The sequence below is a fragment of the Myiozetetes cayanensis genome, unplaced genomic scaffold (genome assembly GCF_022539395.1).
Source record: "Myiozetetes cayanensis isolate MyiCay16 unplaced genomic scaffold, myiCay2020 scf1, whole genome shotgun sequence".
NCBI lineage: Eukaryota > Metazoa > Chordata > Aves > Passeriformes > Tyrannidae > Myiozetetes > Myiozetetes cayanensis.
In genome coordinates, this window is record NW_026086604.1 from 142,706,197 (window position 1) to 142,715,869 (window position 9,673).

Sequence of the window (9,673 nt, forward strand, 5' to 3'; positions counted from 1 at the left end):
ATCATATGGGCATCACTTGCCAAATAGGAATTCTGAATCGAGGGAACATTTTGTAATTGTTCTTTGTTTTGACAGTGATCCCGTAGCAAAGAGCAAGCCACAAGGGTAGGTTTCACATTTACAATGAAATTGAGCATAATGGCACACTTCACTGGAAATGAGAGTTCGTATAGAATTGTCACTTCCTGCTGAGATAATCTTTGTTAACTGATTTCCTTTCCTATTAAATTATATTCATGGATTATTATTTCTCACCCCTCAGCAGAATGAACAGAACACAATTGCTTTAGCTGTCTGTCTGCTATTGTCTCCTGGTCACCTCCCACATGCCATGAAAATGTGATTTAGTGACTACATAATACGTATAGGTAGATTCTGGCTCTTTTGTAATTTGCAGCTATTGAGAATATTTATCACCACAGGAAATATCAGAGCAGCACCAGAAAGACTTTTAGACTGAGCTCATAAAGGCTGTTCTTTGTTCTTATCAATGGAGAAAATAGCCTGATTCATGTAAGAATATGGCTTTAAATCCAAAGCCTTTTTTGACTCTGCAGACTAAAAATTTCATGCCAGAATGAATTTATTCCAAGCAATGAGAGCCTCAGAACAGTGCAAGTTGCTGGAAGACTGCTGTGAGTCTCTAGCACAGCATGTACTTGAGGTACTGCTTCCCTCCACGTCCTACTGTCACCACAGGGATCAACAGAAGTGAAATTTGGTCTACTGGGAAAGATTGTGTGTGGAAGGATACTTTTTCTCTGGAAAACATTTTCCAGAGTCTTAAGGTAGGATAAAGTTGTTGGCTCTCAGATGTGCTTCAGTCCTATTTCAGAAGATATTGGTAGATTAGGAAAGCGAACATCCCTGTTGATCAGAATCTTGGTGAGGTTTTTTTTGTTTTGGGTGGTTTGTTTCCCACCTCTATCCCAACCTCCAGGGTCTGTGTGCTAAGCAACTTCTGAAATCTTGGTCTTTAAACAGCTCAAGCCACACATGATGAAAACTGACTGCACAAAGATTCTAGAAAAATATCTGTTCTGGGACTTTCTTCTACAGTTTCCACCAACTTTGCACCTGACCTTGGGCTGCCCATTTATCTTCTCCATGCTGCTTTTGTAATAACAAATTGAGTTATCTACCATCATTCTGAGAGTCAGTTATATCCTCCTGTATCTTCAGGTTTGTCTGCTGAAAAGTTGCCACCCACAGCACCTCCCCTTGAGGGGCTTATTACTGCCCCTTTTCTGGGGCTGCCCCAACAGATTTGCTGACCAAAAGCTGTTTGCTGAGTTTTTCATGTAATTGTTCTCTTTTAGGCCTCAAAATCAATGTCCTTTCAGTCCAGTGCTTACTGCTGACACTCATTAAGAGAGATCTACATTTGTTTAAACTAATTTAGGCTGTTTGATTGAGAAAAATTAGGAAGTAACCATATGAATATCTCAAAAGGGTATGCTTGTAGCTCCCTCCCTCCTCCATTCCAAAAAAAAAAAGCAGCTGAAAGTGGAAACCTCAGATAGCAAAACTCGGGAAGGGAGAAGATGTGTTCACCGATTTTAATCATTAATATCTTTCAGTTCATTGGAAGGAAGGAGTGAGTCCTAAAGGTTATTATTTAGATAAATGATCCAAAAGACAAGCATAAAAAAGACAGATATGCTGAGTGAAAGCAGAAACCCATTTCCCCAATCCATTAGCATTTTTAGTTTTAAACTATAAGGAGATTATCCAATACGTGACACAAGGATGACTGAAAAAATGCAATCACATTACTTTATTGTTATTAAAAGGAAGAGGTAGGCTGCAACTAAAATGAGCTGTTAAATTATTGTTTTGTGCACATCACAGTTTAAAAAAACCACACAATTGTAAATCAGAATAGCCCCATTGATCAAAGTCTCACATTACAGCACTTTGCATTTCCTACATGAAATTTATATAATCAAAGCTTCTGTGCCAAGAAGTGTCTCTGGGAGACTTAACTGTGTGCTAAGCACTGACCTTATCTAAGGAACACTTGTATTGTATTGCCATTTATAAGGCAGTTTTCATCAAAAACGCTGTAAACATGTACCAAGGGACATTTCCTTTTCTCTCTGTTCTTTCTCCTTTGTTCTTAATTGCTTTGCTTTAATATACCAATTGTAATCCTATTCCCTGAAGATCATTTGTTATTATCTGTTTCTCTGATTCTGACAAGGCAACTTTAGAAGAAGAATACATGGATGTAGGAGTAACACTCAAGAATAAATACTTGTGAATGGTTGAATTCAACAAAATCCTTAAAATAAACAGTTACTATTACTCTGTTAGAATCATCTTTTACCTGCCCATTTATCTACAAAAGTGAAAACACTGTCAAGAGTAAGTGCTGTGCCACTGACACAGGAGCAGTTGCAGCAGCAGTAAGGTGCAGCATTACTGTTCATCCCACTGCTAACACTGTCTTTTCTACACAGAATGTAAGGTGATTGTTCTCAGGGACAATTTCCAGCAGGTTTTTCAGTTCAGTGAGGTACTTCTACCTGTTAACAAAAGTCTTACTGCTTAAAAAAAAGTAGAAGTTTTTCCTGAAGGCTTTGTTAAACATGCAAAATATGATATGTGTCTGAGTCCAAGAAAATGAAGTATTTGTAGGTCTTTCCAGGATGACAGCAAGCTTTGAATCTGGTAACTTGTATTGAAACTATGATATTAATTTGTACTTACTGGTTGCCATTCTACCTCTTAATCTCACTTCCTCTAATGCATTATGTTGTTACATATAATACAGTATTAATTTCAGACACAATTCCTGTTCAGGAGCTCTACTTACCTGACCACAAGCAGAGTGCAGCAGTGGAGTGTGCCTGCCCCATTCTAGTTACAGACCATTCTCTCAGATATTTTTAAATAGCCACACTGATTTAAGCCTGACAGACAAGATAGAGTTCTTCTTCCTTAGTTTGGGCACATCTGTAGCAGAGCCAGTCACCTTGCTCTCTGTTTGTAGTCAAATGGAGAGAAATAATGATTTATAGGGGAAAAACCCCTCATCTGGGACTTCAGAATCAGGATGCCTTAGACTCTATAACTCAGTGGTTAAAAAGCAGCCTTGCATGACTGCCTTAGCTGCAGGCAATTGCCTTGGGGATACCTGGTTAGTCGACTCATGTGCAAAGGACAAGGCAGCAAAACAAAACCATGCACACGTGACCTTAAGTAACCCCATGTTTACACAGCTTCTGCCTGGCGCATATCTGACACCAGATCCCACCCTAATCTACTCCTACGCCTGCTGACATCCCTTCTGAGTAATTGCCATCTTTCCAACCTGCAGTTTTGCAGCTACTTTAGGTCAGTCTCACCCTGCCATGCATTTGCCCAGTAATGCGTTTTCTCATCCTTCTTCATGTTGGCACCAGGATTCATGTCACAGTCCACTAAATCCAAGATTTTATCAGAATGAACCTGAGAAGTTTTTTAATTGGACTGGGTTAATTTTGTGATTCAGCTTCACAAAGAGTGCGAAAGGGAAGAGAACAGCTCCTTTCAGTAGCAGTACAGGCTAAGATCACCCTAAATCAGTTAAGAAACCACACCATTAGCAGATTACAGAAATTACGGTGTCAAGGTAGCCTGCTGGAAGGACAATTATTTTGCATGCTGCTCTAAAGGAGAATTCATTATTCAACAGCTACAGCTGGTCCTTCTGTTGCCCAATGTGTAAGCACTTGCACCTGTGCCCAGTATGAAGTAGGTTTTGAAACACAGGTGAAAACAGGAACAATTACCAAAACCCTTTTAGTGTAATTACATTGTTTGTAATCAAACAATTTATCTTTTTTGCTGTCCTGAATAATTTTCTAAAAAAAAAAAAAAAAAAAAAAGCATGCTAACGAGTAAGTTGACATTAAGAACAAAGCTCTACACAACTGTGTGTGCCTGCCTAGGGAGTTGGCTAGTTCTGTACAGCTTGAATTTTCCTTTTCTCTGAAAATTTCTTCCTTGCTTGCTGATGGCAAAGGTAAAGTGTCTATTTCTAGGACAACTCACATCTGTCTGGATGCTTTTCCCGAGTGGCAGCGTTAAGCTTACTGCATCCCATTCCTGTACACAATCATAGGAAAACACACACTTAAATTGAGCTACATGGAAGTGTCATTTAGATTTTTATGATTACAGAAATCAGCTGAAGAGACAGTTTTATTCTTCATCTTACAATTGCAGTTGTAAATTCTTAACTGCAGGTGCCATATTTTCCTTAACTGTTTAAATAAATCCTCACAATGTGGGGCCTAATGGTGGACTCCTGCAGCACCTTAATGAAAAGGAAACAATAAGAAGAATAAACACCTGTGCCCCTGCTTCTAAGCCATGTCAAGATAATGGTTTAAATTCCAAGCTCTTTAATTAGTCCTGAGTCCTGCATGTGAGTGATTCCACTTCTAAGACCTGTTACCTATGTGAAGACGTTACTGCCTTGGTGAGCTCTGCAGATGACAGAGGAAGCTTGAAAGGAAGAAAATCATACTGGCAATTTGACCCTATTTATATATATTTCTCTTCCTAGTGGAGAAGGTAATTAATGTATAGTAATACATGGCAATAGTGATGATACCAGTCCACAGATGACCTGCCAAGTTGCAGGACTTATTTCCTTTTCTGGCATTCACAGAAGTAAAACAGCACAGGCTATGTGATCCTAATGCTGCTTTTTTTTGGTAAATTGATCGTGGCTTCTTTCTGTTTCAGTATTGAAAGAAACTTGATCTACACAGGACCAAAGATCAGATGTAATTGAGTTTCATCCATGCTGTAGTAGCATCCTCTTTGTAGCCTTGGGCAAGTCACCCATTATTTTTTTAAAGCTTCAACTTTTGTTATGCAAAATAATTATAAAGATGTGGCAGTTAACCTGAGCCACTTCAGTGGTGGGAGAACTGTTTAAATGTTCTTGGTAAAGGATGGTGAAGAGGAAGTTGTGCCAGGCAAGAAGTGTTACTAGAGATACATCTGAGTAACAAAATTCAGATGCTGAACCTACCCTGGGTGTCCCTAAAGATGAAAGAGCATTGGGTGGATGTTGGCAAAAGAGCACCAGGATTTGGGGTTCAATACAACACTGACTATTTTTCACTTCACAGGACCAAGCAGTTGGCCTGTTTTGTTAGACATTTGGAATGTCATAGTCTTCCATAACTTTTGCATGCCCAATTTCAATTGTTTTTTCCCATAAGCAGAAAGGTAATTCTCATTAGGAGACAAATAACGCAAATTGGATGCATTTGATTTGCATATTTGAATATGTAAATGACCACACTACTCATTTTTCTTCCCGAGGACTGACCTCTGAGTCAAACAAAATTTATTCTACTCTAAGCTGAAAGTGAACTTCTATACAATAAAGATGGCTGGGTGTCACAGGGCATCTGACATATTTTATCTAATTGGGATTCCGGATATTTGATGGCAGACAGAAAACCTGTGGTTGGATTTCACAAGAATGAAAAATTAAAAGTCAGCCTAGCTTCCAGTTTTTGTGTAGAAACAGAGGTGATTAAGTGAAATTATTAGAGTTGTTCAAGGCCAACATCAAAAATAGTTTTAAAGACTCGTGTTTAAGATTGATGTTACCAGCAACCCCTTGATGCAGACTGGGAATGTAGCCATGGAACAATCCCAACCTCCAGCAATAAGGAAGCAGATTCAAGGTCACTTGCAAGCTGAGATGCTTTATATAGCACATCTCAATTCTTGCTTACATTCTGGACTGACCAGAGGTTCTTATAGTACCAAGGATTGTCCTTTTATTAGGTAATCACTATGAGTGATTATCAGATGAGGAAAACCTTGCCATCATTATCAGTGATGGACAATACACCATTATTCTGCAATAGAATTTAAAAATATCACCACACTTTATTCTTTAGTAACTAGGTGGAATAAGAGTGTGATCCAGTATTACTCTCCAGTTCCTTCAAAAATAATTACGTGCTAAAAATTGCAATACATCAAAAATTTAATTACACTAAAAGTGCTTACTAATGTTTTGTTATTACTCTGTTTAATCTTGGCATCTGCATGCTATCCATTAATTTACTTCAGTAAAAACTATAGGTCACATTGTGAAGTTCTTATTATATTTCTATGTAGTCAAAACTCCCATTTTTTTCCAGAGTATAGCATAAGTGAAGACATTGATTTGGAGTACATGACTTTGTGCAAGCAATGACACATTTAACAGGGGAAGATAACAAAGATAATGCTTCAGTTTATGTATATTTCAGATTTGTCTGTAATAATGTTTTCAGTTTATAACACTTTAATTTATTTTGTTCTTGCAATGCAAACAGCCATTTAAATATTTCCTCCATTTAAAATAAACAGTTTGTTTGGGGCACAAAATGTTCCTCTTAAGAAAATAAAATATAAACTGCATAATAAAAGGATAAACTGAAGAGGCCCTCCAATTGTAATTAAACTATGTTTTTCTTTCTTTCATATACTACACACACAAACCCATATGAAAGAATAATATAAGCTGCTACATCTTTGTAGAGGCAAAAACACTATTTGCAGAAAACTCAATAAACAGTGATTTTGTGGAAAAAAGAAAAAAGAGAGAGAAAGGTAATACCTATACCTTGGTTAAAATTAATTCAGGGTAAAAATTAGTATATATTCTGTCTCTTGTAAAGAAATTCTACAGAGGACATTATGTAATGTTGTCTTCTGTACAAGCTTATTTTAGTACTATGTCAGGGTAACTATATTTTGGAGAACTTTAAGTATAGATAAAAATAAGCACACACATATAAATAGGTATGTAAATACACAGACACATTATGGATAAATATTCATATGATATACAAATTCATCTAATGATTTGAAAATGTACACTTTAAAATCTGTTGTATGAGTGAACCCCTAAACAAATTCTACCAAAAAAGTGCAATAAACTTATCCTACTGACATTGTGCTTAAGTATTTCTTATTCCATAACACAGGGCAGGAAGAACTATCTGAAAATTATGGTCTATAGTTATTTCTTGACTCATGAAACCTTTATGAGGATTGTGTGTTTGCAGAGCAAAAGGACAGTATAGTTTCTCACATTTTCTGTTACTCTCACTGCTACAAATGGCATTGGCCAAACAGAAGAACAAATCTGTGATCGCTTTGTGTGTATTATGTAGCTCACAAGCATTCCTCTCTGTAACAGTAGTGGCTGGAACAGCTCCCTCTGCTCAGTTATACCGTTCCTTCTGCTATGTGAACAGAGAATGAACTGACTCAGAGAATTCATTCTGATTAAATTTTTCATTTTTGCCAGGTTATTTTCCCCAGGTCTGTCTGCTCTTGCACTGCTGTGTCAGTACTGCTGAGGGGTAGCTGGAACAAATGGAACAAGAACAGAGCTGGACAGGATCAGTGCTACAGCCTGAGAGGTGCCTGCTCAAGTTCTTTCACAAAGTGCTCAGGTGAAATCCTCACTGGGGTTTTTCAGAGGCTCTGTGGAGATTATTAGCCTGCAGTAATACAAAAATCAATTCGGTGTAGGGAACTTGGAGTTGCCCAGTGTCTGCTGCAGGATTACTTCGCAAGTGCCAAACTATGTGATAAATTTTAGAATTTAAAAGACAAAACAGCTTTTGGTTCAGATATTCTGTAAGGTGCTTTAGGCCACAGAGAAGGACTCTGAGGCTTCCTTCAGAGCTGTTTGAGGGAAGGTAATGTTCCCTCACACCTGGCATGACTCAGAGAAAATACGAAGTCTAGAAGGATGTACCAGCAGATCCTGCTGTGGGGTGATGGAGCTGAATATGGGAGCCAGTGGTGGGGATGCAAGACAGAGGAAGGGAAGGAATATGGCTGGCATTTCAGCAATAAAAGCCGTAAAAGATTGTATTTCACTAGGGTGCTACCAGTGTTTTGCTGTGGGGTGAAGAGAACTTGGGAAGAGGATGAGCTCAGAGTGGTGCTATCCCTGCCACATCCCAGCAGAAAATTCAGGTGTCTGCCATACCCTATAGTGTTATTTAGGACAAGAGCAATTCTCAATAATGAATTCCCTCACAGGTTTGCTAGCAGCCTGAATGCATTCCAAACTGAATGTGACTTTGGTAACAGCTGAGTAGGGAGAAGACCTGTCTGAGAAATTTCTTAATTAGTTGATAATATCCAGGTGTTACTACACAATGAGACAGCAAATTGGTCTGAAATTATATTCTCATTATGCTAATTCTGGGGGGCATGTGAATATAAATGGAGCAAAGCATGCTGTGGGCTAGGATTTAAAGATGCTGATGGGATCAGGTCAGTGTAAGCCCAGGGTAATGGTCCTGGGATACCCCCAGGGATGAGAGGACACAGTGTGGTGTAGGGAGGTGAGCTGTCAGGCTGCAGGAACAATGTTCAGCACACACGTGGCTACATAAATAGCCAAACTCTGTCATATGCTGTGCAGCACTACTGGTACTTCAAAGAGAACAACATCCTGTGCAATACTTCAGCAGTGACTACAAACTGCAGAGTTATTTCCTATGATTTGTTGTTTTTATTATTCAGGATGAAGTGTCACCCTTGTATCCAGGTTTTCTCATGTGCTTCATAATGACTTTTCATCTACTCTTTCAGTGTGTGTTTAGTTATTCACAAATTAACAACAATGCAAAAGATATTTTTCCTGTAAAAGCAAATAAATTTTGAGGTATCAACACACAGGATGTAAAACAGGATAAATACATCCTATGAAACCTTATTAACTTTGTACTATCTATACAGTTTAAATAAGTGATTACTCACAGAATAAGATGATTTAGAAACAAAAAATCATCTGTCTCAAAGAGATGACATCTTTATAACCATAGCAGTACTGAAAATAGAAAAACTAGACTCTGTTAGGTTATCCATAAAGCAGATTGTAGGGCATATGCTTCATAGAAGAATGAATGAAGGAATGGTGTACCTGCTTTCACACTGGAGAAATTCCTTGTCTCTGTGCTTCTCTAAAAACTCTGCAGCCTTCTTTCCTCCTGTGAGGAGCCAGGATACTGTGGTGAGTTAAGCTAATAATCAGCTCTGAACTCATCACATAATGGTCTACAGGAACCTTTATGCTTTTTTTCTTTAGAAGATGAGACCACAGTTCTGGTAAGGCCTGATTACAGCAGGCATGACAACATAGAACATGCGAAAAATAGGCGCAAATTGTCTAGAGGTAATAAGGCTGCCAGACACCCATAGCAAGGCCGAAGGTGTGATTATCTCCTTCAGCCGGGGAGAAGATGCACTCCTCTGTCCTGTCATAGTTATTACAGGTTGAGCCACGCATGACCACACCTTTGATGAGAAATGGGGTCAGTGACTGTTATCAAACACTCCTGGAAATGAAAGGATGCCTATTGACACTTTCAACCTTATGTGGATAAGGTTGGGAGTTGTCCCACTCCTCTCCTATCAGCCATTAGCAGTTTGTAGGAGAGCAGGGTGCACCTGGTCAGGAAAAGAGGACACCTTATGTTCAACAAGTTCAAGATACAACTTGAAAGCCAGTAACGTGGGCAGACTTTTCTCTCTGCACTCCTCTGTTGAAAGACCAGGAGATCTGTGCCTTTTCTATGTGTAGGATTCAACTGACAGTGAGAGGGCTTGGGAGGACTTAATCCAGGCCATGGATGAGATTTAC